Here is a 10,000-nt window from a genome sequence, read left to right on the forward strand (position 1 = left end):
TTTATTTTTTACATATTAAAACAAAACTCATAACATACATTCCAAATCTCAAATACAATTACATATTGCCCTAAACGGGTCTTTCAAATAGTACATACCTCATAGAGGTTTAAAATAAGTGACAAGTCCACGCAGGGACTAATACAAGATAGGTGTCCATGCAAGGACTAAAGATAAGTCCACGTAGGGACTGAAATACGATAAGTGTCCACGCAGGGACTTATTTCAAAGTAAATTACATTAGTACAACTATTAAGGGCTAGTGGTCACGTTTCTTCTTTTTGCCCTTTAGTAGGTTCGCCAAGCCTTTGAGAAATCCTCGGTGGCTTTTCTTTTCTTCCTCGAACTCTCTCTCCACACGATCTAGTCGATGGAGTATTTCTTCCTGTTCAGGAGGAGAGAAACGTGGTTGTGGCGCTTGATGCGGAACTGGAGGTCTGGGAGGTATTGGATACCCATGAGCTGAGTAGTCCGGTGGTCCCATGTTTCCGTGTGCTCCGTCAGGGTAGCGCGCATTATATCTTGCCGACACCACATATGGGTCGCGCTCATAGCCGTAGTTGTATTGTGCTTGTGATGGTTCGAACGGGTTGTAAGCCGTCGGACCCGTATAAGCAGGTATGGGTTGGTCATACCCAAATGGTGGCGATTTTTGTGCAGCTGGTGCGGAGTTCGCCTCCTGTATAGGACTTGAAGGTCCTTCTTCTTGTAGTGGCGGATAGTGGCTACTACTAGAATGTCGAGGAGTGCTGAAGTGGATACCCCCTCCTCCTCGTGTAGACATACGAGCATTTGTCCTCCTACGCCTTGGCGGATCAGGTATTACTGGTTGCGCCGGTGGCGGAGGTGGTGGCGTAACTGCCACAAAGCGTGAATCCTCAGAGGGATCCTGTGGATGTCGCGGTTGTTGAGATGTCTGTTGAGGTGGCGTGTAGTACCACTCATGTCGGTCAAACATCGCTTGGAAACTGTCTGGTCCCTGATAGGGTGTGCCATGGAAAGATGACCCATCAGAGACTTCTATCGGGTGCGTGGGCGTACCACGGGCAGGTTCAGTTGGATCAGTATCTTCATCCATATGGTCCTCGGAGAAATGATCTTGTGGCCCTAGTGGAACAAAACCTGAAGGTTCCTGTATGTAGTCAGCCGGATTAAACTGACCTATGTAGTATGGAGTAGGGTCGTCATAATTCCGGGTCGATACTGAACGTTGTAGAGGTATGAAGGAAGGTTGTGGGTTGTTGGGATCATTTTCTGAGTTTTGGCCCAAAGGAGTGCCGGTAGGATGGCGTTGAGCTGTGTGAGGTGGAATGCCTTGCGGGTTCGTAAAGATCTCTCCGTCGTTGTGGCTCTTCGCTCCGTGTCATCGAAGGATGTCTTGTACCAGATGGTCCAGCTTCGTTATCGTGATGTGTCACGACTTCTCCTCTGCCTCTTCTTCCCCTTCCTCTTCCTCGGAATATAACAGGTGGCATTTTCCTGCTTTATAAAACTTTAAAAATCGAATTGAAAACAAAGACAAAAAGGAGTATCAATCCGAATTTGTCCTAAGTTCTTGTCTAGACTCAAGTATGTGCAATTGTGTCATTGAGATTAAACACAATAGGATAGTGTTTAATTCACTCAACGTTGGCTCTGATACCAACCTGTCACACCCCGATTTCCACGTGTCTCACCGGTGGGCCCGGTGGGGGATTACCGTGACGATGTTGGCAACAATATAGTCAAACCACACAATTATATAATGCACAGCGGAAGCTTAAGATAAATATATAAACTTCAACCTCTGGTTGTAATATCAAATGTATTACAGAAGTTGAATAAATCCACAGCGGATCAAAATGGATAAAAATTGTTCATTCAGATACGGCATCGAGTTTGCGAGACTATTCGTGATGCTTAGGCAGCTAATACTAGCCAATTTCGTCTAGCACCTGCACTTAATCTTTTTGGGGAAAATACGTCAGTTTACACTGGTAAATACATTCAACTGACACATTTGAAAATGTTTATTAAAATTGATTTGAATGCACAAGGCACAAACTCTTTTATAACTTGGGAAAATTATAATAAAATCTTGTGAACGTTTTACATGTTCTTTTATGCGTTCAGTAGCCCGGGTCGTGCCGGGTTAAAGATTTATAGACACACCACGTTTGCGTAAAACCGTAGTATAAAAACCAACGGCTACGTCTTTTAATTTAATGTCGACACTTTATACCGGGTGTACGCCTACACCGGGATGTCGATGGTCGTGGCCATTTCGTAAAATGATGCCAAGGATATCCGGGACAACGGTCATTAAACCCCCCCAAAGGCTTATAAGCAACAAAACTGTTTAAATGAGCCGATCATATTATTTAATTAACCACCTAAGCGATGGAAGAATATAATGCTCAATCAAGCGGTATTAATATACCGTAACCCAAGCCCATATAGGGGAAATAAGTTAAAGTATTTACCTTTGCAAGTATATTTCCTTAATTTGGATTAAATCACCGATAGCTTTTACTGGGGCTCCTAATCTAGAACGAAGGTTTTAATTAACCTCTTAGAATCCTAACGGGTCGTTATATTGGCCGTAGCCTAGACCGGTTGGTTCCGATATATATAGATATGGTTTAATCGCGCAAAAAGGCGAAAACCGAGAATGGAGTGTGATTCTGACCCAACAAGTTCAGAGACTTGTTTTATATGGGTTAATGGTTCACACTCTGGATTTTGGGGTTCAAATAATATAATTTGACCCGTATCGGCTAATTTATGAAAACTTGTTTCATAAGCCGCACCGTGCGCGCAATAGGCGAAACGGTTAACCATGAGAGTCGCACGCTTATTTCCTAAGTCAATATGCCTTAAATGGGTTGTGGTATCAGTAGGATACCTTCCGTGACGCCCGTAACGAGTTTAAGTTAATATTATGCCCCGTAGGGGCTTTTCGGTCATTTTAAAGACTTTTAAAAGGGCTTTTCGAGTTCTACAGGAAATCTGAGTTTCCCGAACAGCTTATAAAGCTTAAAATACTTTATTTATTATTTAAAACCAGTAGCAACTGGAATCGGGTCAAAAGACCTTGTAGAACTCATGTTTTGGCCGAAAAGGGCATATTCGGTATTTACCGAACCGTAGCCATAACCGCAGGTTATGAGCGAGGTAAAAATTATTAAAAATCTTTAAAATTCCCAAAATATTATTTTAATACAGTGGGTAAAAATTTTGGTGACGAAATCTTGGTTTAGATAGGTGTTATGCTAATTGCGCCGTTTATTACAAAAGTTTATTTAAATTGCGCTAATTAGCATAACTCTCATTCTAGACCTCGGATTGACGTGAAACTTTAAGGACATGCTTATAATTTAATAAGCAAGGCTCTGGTCCGTTCACGTGTCCGAAATACTCGTTTTAATTTCAAAAGGCCGTTACGGTCAACTTTTAGGCGAATGACGGAAATGCGCAAAAGACTCGGATAACTCATGAACCGATCACAGAGGTTTATACCAACATGTGACCTGGTCCTAAGAGAGTCCTAAGGTATATCTATACCTCACTAAAACGGGTCAGAACTGAAGTCAAAGCAAAAGTCAAACTTTTGCGACATTCGGCTCCGAACCGGGTCAATATAGCAAATGATCGATTCAAACGAGCGCAAACAAGTTTATATACTTAATATCATGTTTTACAAGTGTCAAAACAGGTTTCATAACCTATACATTACAGATTATGCATAAATCGCTAAAATAGCTTTCTGTTGACTTTTTAACCGCACGTTTGACTCGATTTTTGACATAGTTAGAGTGGTGATCAGGGGGAACCTTTTTAGAGGTTTATTACCCACATAAATACCAACTTATAACCACTTTTGATTCGTCATAAGACTGAACCATCACTGAGTTATTTTAAAGTCAAACCGTATTTACGACGGTTTGGTTCTTAGCCATTTACTAAGGAAATGTGAAACCACAAAGGGTTAGATCACTTACAGAAGTTGAGGGAAGACTTAAGAACTCAGAGGGATGCTTGAGAGCTTCTTAGAATGATCAGTAATTGTGTTTTGAGTTGTGTGAATGTTGTAACCACAATATGGCCTTTTATAGTGAAAAATGAACCTCAAGATCATTCCACATTGGCCTATACTGATCATGGATCATGGGCAGGTGTCCCTAAGGTGTATGGGTCGAGTAGGGGGCACCCATGCTTCATTAATTGAAGATTTGATCGTTCACAAGCTCAAAAGGCAAGTCTGTCCAAACATTCTGCATCTGGGCGTCTAATGCGGCCCGCATGGAAGTTCCATGCGTTTATAATGCGGGCCGCCTGGGATTTAAATACCAGGCGAGTAAAAGAGGAGGCTCGCGGCCCGCCTCAACTTAACCAAACATGCAATGCGGGTCGCGTGGGGCCTGTTTTTCAGATTTTTAAAATCTTTTGAAATGATTACGAAATCCTGGTAATTAATAACGAAATCTTTCGTAATGATTCACCTGACCTTTCGGGTTCGAAGGGGTAACTTTGCGGTTTGGCCCTCGGTTATTTACCGATAGGGGCCTCGTGTTATTTACCCGCGTTGTTAAGTCCCCGGTTAGTTTATTAATTATTCAGAAAGCCTTAACTTTCATTATTGACGCTTTTAACCCTTCTCATACGAATTCGAGTATAACTCTCTCGTTTTAAGACGGAACTTCGCGGAATTTATACAGTATATTCTAGTGAGTGTATAATACTGTTACGAAGTCTTGGGAACGTTAAAGGGTCACTCAGAGGTATAATTAAACATGTTGACACAGTTAACCCCTGTAGTTCGTAATCTCTCACTTTCTTCCGCGTTTCGCTTCCGTACGATCTATGATTTATTCGTTTGAAGGTTCAAGTGTTATTTAGGGTTACTATACAGTATATTTACCCTTGTTGACATTTATAACCCTCGAATTTATATACTTTCAAGGTTTGTCAAAATTAGTCCTTTGTTTATTATGGATGCCACGTGTAATCAATTGACACGTGTTAACACATCATTGGACACAAAAATTCGAGGTGTTACATGTATATATGAAGATACGTAGGAGTATATGCATGTATGTAGAGATGTAGAAATGTAGGTATGTATTTAAATGTGTATGTATGTATGTATGCATGAAGGTGCATATGAGTGTATGCATATATGTAGAGGTATAGTAAGGCATGTACGTATGTAGATGTGGATGTATGCATGAAAGAATGTATGTACGCATGATTTAGATGTGTTGAGTAATACGTTATTAATGGTGTGCCATGAGGATGAAAAGTAATGCAGGTACATTATTGAAGCCTCACCAGGATACGGATACGCAGATGAAATGCTTAAAGCTAGAAAGATAATGAAAGGGGTAGTGTACGGGAATAAATTTTGTTTATGTATTCTGTGCTAATGTTATGATTGTACGTGGTGAGTGCAGGTTGTGCAAATCACGGGCGATTATCACGAGGAGTAGAGATCGATGACCGAGTCACAAGATAGATTGTACGGGATTAATTGAGTATGTACTTTAGCAAACGGATGTTATGCTTTTGTTTTGTAAAACAGATATTTTTAAAATGAACTTTCAAGTAAGTCAAGACGTGTGTAATGAAAGAAATTTTACGGCACGAATTTTCGCTGCGACTTTTGTCAAATATGTACTAGGGTCTTACAAATCTCAACATTCTTCCCATTAGGATCCAAGTAGGATCCACGTCAGCCAGGGGTTTTTATCACATCCTTCCTTAACTTACATGGTATGGTATAAAGCCCCCTACTAAACAAAAAAAAAAAAAAATCATTGGATTAAATCAAGTGGGCCCCACCTGAACATCTCATTCTTCTCTTTACCATGGTAGCAGAGAAGGGATGATGCCCCCCTCTTAAAAACCTGGGTGTGGTGATGGAGCCCCTGTGGCGCTATACATGGATGAGGTGGTGGGATGGCGCCCTCCATACCCTCCGGCCTTAACATAGCTGACAAATAACGATTTCCCCGTTCATGGCCGGTAACTAGCCGACATGAGTTAACTGTCACCAACAACCTATGTGTCATCGTAAATAGGTTGCTAGTGAACCAACAACGACTAGCCTTAGAAGCATTTTATAAAAAACTTAAAACCAATTATTACGACATCATGTCTCTAAATAATCGATTTCACATCAAACAAGTTTCAGTACCCCAAGCACGAGTTGCAATTATGGGAATATGATAGGTAATGTGTTGTGTGATTGCTTAGAAGTTAGAACACAACTATACTAGCCAATGAGGTGGTAGTGGAGTGGTAAGGGAGACACTTGGTGTTCTAAGGGACTCAGGTTCGATTCCTGCCCTCCCCATTATTTTATGCGGCACCTGGTGATGATGGGAGACTAGGCGAATAGGTGGAGATCGCTAGTTCGATTCTTGAACTGAGCGGGTTTTACCTCACCGCACTGTCGTGCCTTTAGGCGAGTGTTCACGAGCTTCAGCCCTAGGTGAGGGTTTTTCCCCGGTTCGGAGGCGAGTGTATCCCGATATGGTGAATTTCACCAGTAGCCTATTTGGAGGATTCGTTGGCCGTTATAAAAAAAAAAAAAAAAAAAAAAAAAAAAAAAAAAAAAAGAACACAACTATACTACACTGGGTCAGTAGGGAATAGATAACAGCTATGAGTAACCATAGATATTATCACACAACTTCTTTGTTTACAGGCCTCCCACTTGTGATAAAACTATTATCCTTTGCTAATTCAATTCTAGCATATTGGATGATGATTTTTGTCCAATTCAGTCTAAGCGGTATGCTTTATCTTTGATTGAATTGGATACTGTCATGTGAACTTTGATTGAACTTCAATTCTAGTATCTGTATGTATATCTATATCCATATCCAGGGGAGTACCCACTCACAAAGGAAGGGGGTGACCATCCCCTTGAAAAAAAAATGTTATTTTTAAGCAAAATCCTGATCAATTGTCTTAAAATTATAGTTAAGCCACCAGATTGCCCCTATGAAAAAGAATCATGGGTCTACCACTATCTTTTTTTAGAACGGCAAGAACTTCTATATAAATATAGAAACGTGGCAAGCAAGAAATTGTAAGCCAAACAGTTACAAGATTACATCCAAGACATTAAAATCACACCAACGACCCTAATTCAGTACATTAAATTTAGATCTACTTCTAAGCCAAATAAATGACTCTTCCTTAATGTCATCTACAATACTATTAACCAGGATGAAACGATTCTCAAATTCTTGCGCGTTCCTGTTCTTCCAAATTTGCCAAAATGTAGTGAGAAAGACGGCCCCAATGACTTTATTTCCACGAGTCCGATCCCCTCAAATTGTTAAAAGTATCCAGGATAGCATGCCAAGAGAAGCCCGAGAGAGGTATAGGAAGTTTCAACCATACCATAATATTCCACCAGACGGCCTTAGCGAAACAACAAGTGATCGCCATGTGCTTATCCCATGTAGCATCTCCCACATCTCGCCTCAACATTATGCAACCCTTGTCTTACTAATTCCAACTTTGCAGGTATTATCTAAATTTAATGTAATGAATTGGGGTCGTTGGTGTGATTTTAATGTTAGGGATGTAATCTTGTAACTGTTTGGGTTACAGTTTATTGCTGACCCAGTTTCTATATTTATATAGAAGTTCTTACCGTTCAAAAAAAAAAATAGTGGTAGACCCATGATTCTTTTTCATAAGGGCAATCTGGTGGCTTAACTATAATTTTAAGACAATCAATCAGGATTTTGCTTAAAAATAACATTTTTTTCAGGGGGACGGCCACCCCCTTCCTTTGTGAGTGGGTACGCACAGATACACCACTCTAACTAGCTCATATGACAGTATCCAAGTTCAATCTAAGATAAAGCACACCACTTAGAAGACAAAAATCACCATCCAATATGCTAGAATTGAATTAGCAAAGGATGATAGGTTTATCACAAGTGGGAGGCCGCTAAAACAATAAGTTTTTTTGTAAATCTATACTATATAATAAAAGAAACCTGTTTTGGGACACTTGTCATTCCCTCATTTAATTGATTAAAATTATTAATAATATACTAATTTTATATTATAAAGTTAAGTTACAATGAAGAAAACATGCGTTATCAATAAGAATTGTTATATATTTTAGTTTTATGAACTTTAATCTGATATATCTTTTCTACTAGACTTTTTGCATCGGGCTTTAAGGCTTTGGGATTTACAAATGGATACCCCTAATTACTTTTCTTTGTAGGGAAGATTTTGATTAATCAGGTTACAATATTTGAATCTACATCATATGTATATACAAATCTATCTTTCTTTCTTTTTTTTTTTTTTAACGGCAAATTTGGATCACTGACGGACCACTGGAATATCATCGTGCCACCAGCAGAACCACTCGATCATATCCATCTCCACTAGGCAATAATGCCTATACACCAATTCAGGAGGAAACCCAATAAATCTGGGAAAACCCTCTTTGTGGGAATCGAACCCATGACCTAATGGTCATAAGCCTTATCCTACCCCCAAGATACCACTAGGCTATAATGCCATGGGTATATACAAATCTATCTATCTACAATAATAAAAGAAACCAACTTTTGGACACGTGTCATTTATTGAAGGTATCGTTAAATATATACTTATCTTATATTAATTAAATAAATGATAAATTAATATTAATTCTTATCATACTTTAATAAAATATTATCCTCAAATCTAAATTGTTAATTTAATAGATTTTTAAAACAAATACCTTTCTTTCCTACTTATCTTATATTAAATATATAAATAATAAATTAATATTAAATGTTATTCTAATTTATTAAAAGTATAATTTTTTTTTATTATTTGGTATACAAAATTATATTTGTTCAACTCGTGTAAAACGCGAGATTTTTAAAATTTTAACTTTTATTATTTACTATACAAAGTTACATTTATATAACATGTGTAATAAACGAAGTTTTTAAAGATATAACTTTTTTATCATTTGCTATGTAAAATTAGATTTATTCAACACGTGTAATACACGGGGTTTTTTAAGGATATAATTTATTTTATTATTTGGTAAATTTTTCAACCCAACTATACACGGGTTTTTTAAAGATACCGCATTTTTAAGTATTTAATATACAAAATTACATTTATTTAATCTATGTAATACATATGGTTTTTAAAGATATAACTCTTTTTTAGATTTATTCAACACGTGTAATATACAGGGTTTTTAAGGATGTAATTTTTTTTTATCATTTGGTAGATTTATTCAACCCGATTATACACGGGTTTTTTAAAGATAGAACGGTTTTAGTATTTAGTATACAAAATTACATTTATTTAATCTGTGTAATACACATGGTTTTTAAAGATATAACTTTTGTTTTATTATTTGATATATTAAATGACATTATTTAACCCGTATAATACACGGGGTTCTAACCTAGTTTTTCTATAAACTGCAACAAACACTACTGAAATTAAACAAAATACACAACATGCTTGAAAATGAAAAGGACGTGGGCTAAAAACATCAAAGTGTACGAGGCCACTCATGAGTGATATAAAGCATCGACCGAACTAGTAAACTGAAGTAAACACTTTGTGAAAAGTTAACGACAATTCAATTGGTAGGTAGGCCAAATTATATACTAATTATATTATATACTAATAAAATTTGAATGGAATGAACAGTACATATATTAATTAAATATTGATTTGTTGATTTAGGGAATATAAGAATATGGGGTATGGGGCGGAGGTTGTGACGTGGGTTGGGTATAAACGCCAAAGTCACCACCTCGGGTGGGCTTGGGTTTCGGCGTGGCCCCTTAGGCGGGGGTTTCAGCCCGGGCGTTGGGCGGGGCTATCAAGATGACATGGCGTGATCTCATTGGCCAAGACAAGTAGCCGTTTGGGCTATCCGTTTGCCAACGACTATGTGTTTAAAAAAATCTATTAAATATTAGAATATGTGGTATGGGGCGGGGGTTGTGTCGCAGATACAAAAGGA

The sequence above is a fragment of the Helianthus annuus genome, chromosome 17 (genome assembly GCF_002127325.2).
Source record: "Helianthus annuus cultivar XRQ/B chromosome 17, HanXRQr2.0-SUNRISE, whole genome shotgun sequence".
Lineage (NCBI taxonomy): Eukaryota > Viridiplantae > Streptophyta > Magnoliopsida > Asterales > Asteraceae > Helianthus > Helianthus annuus.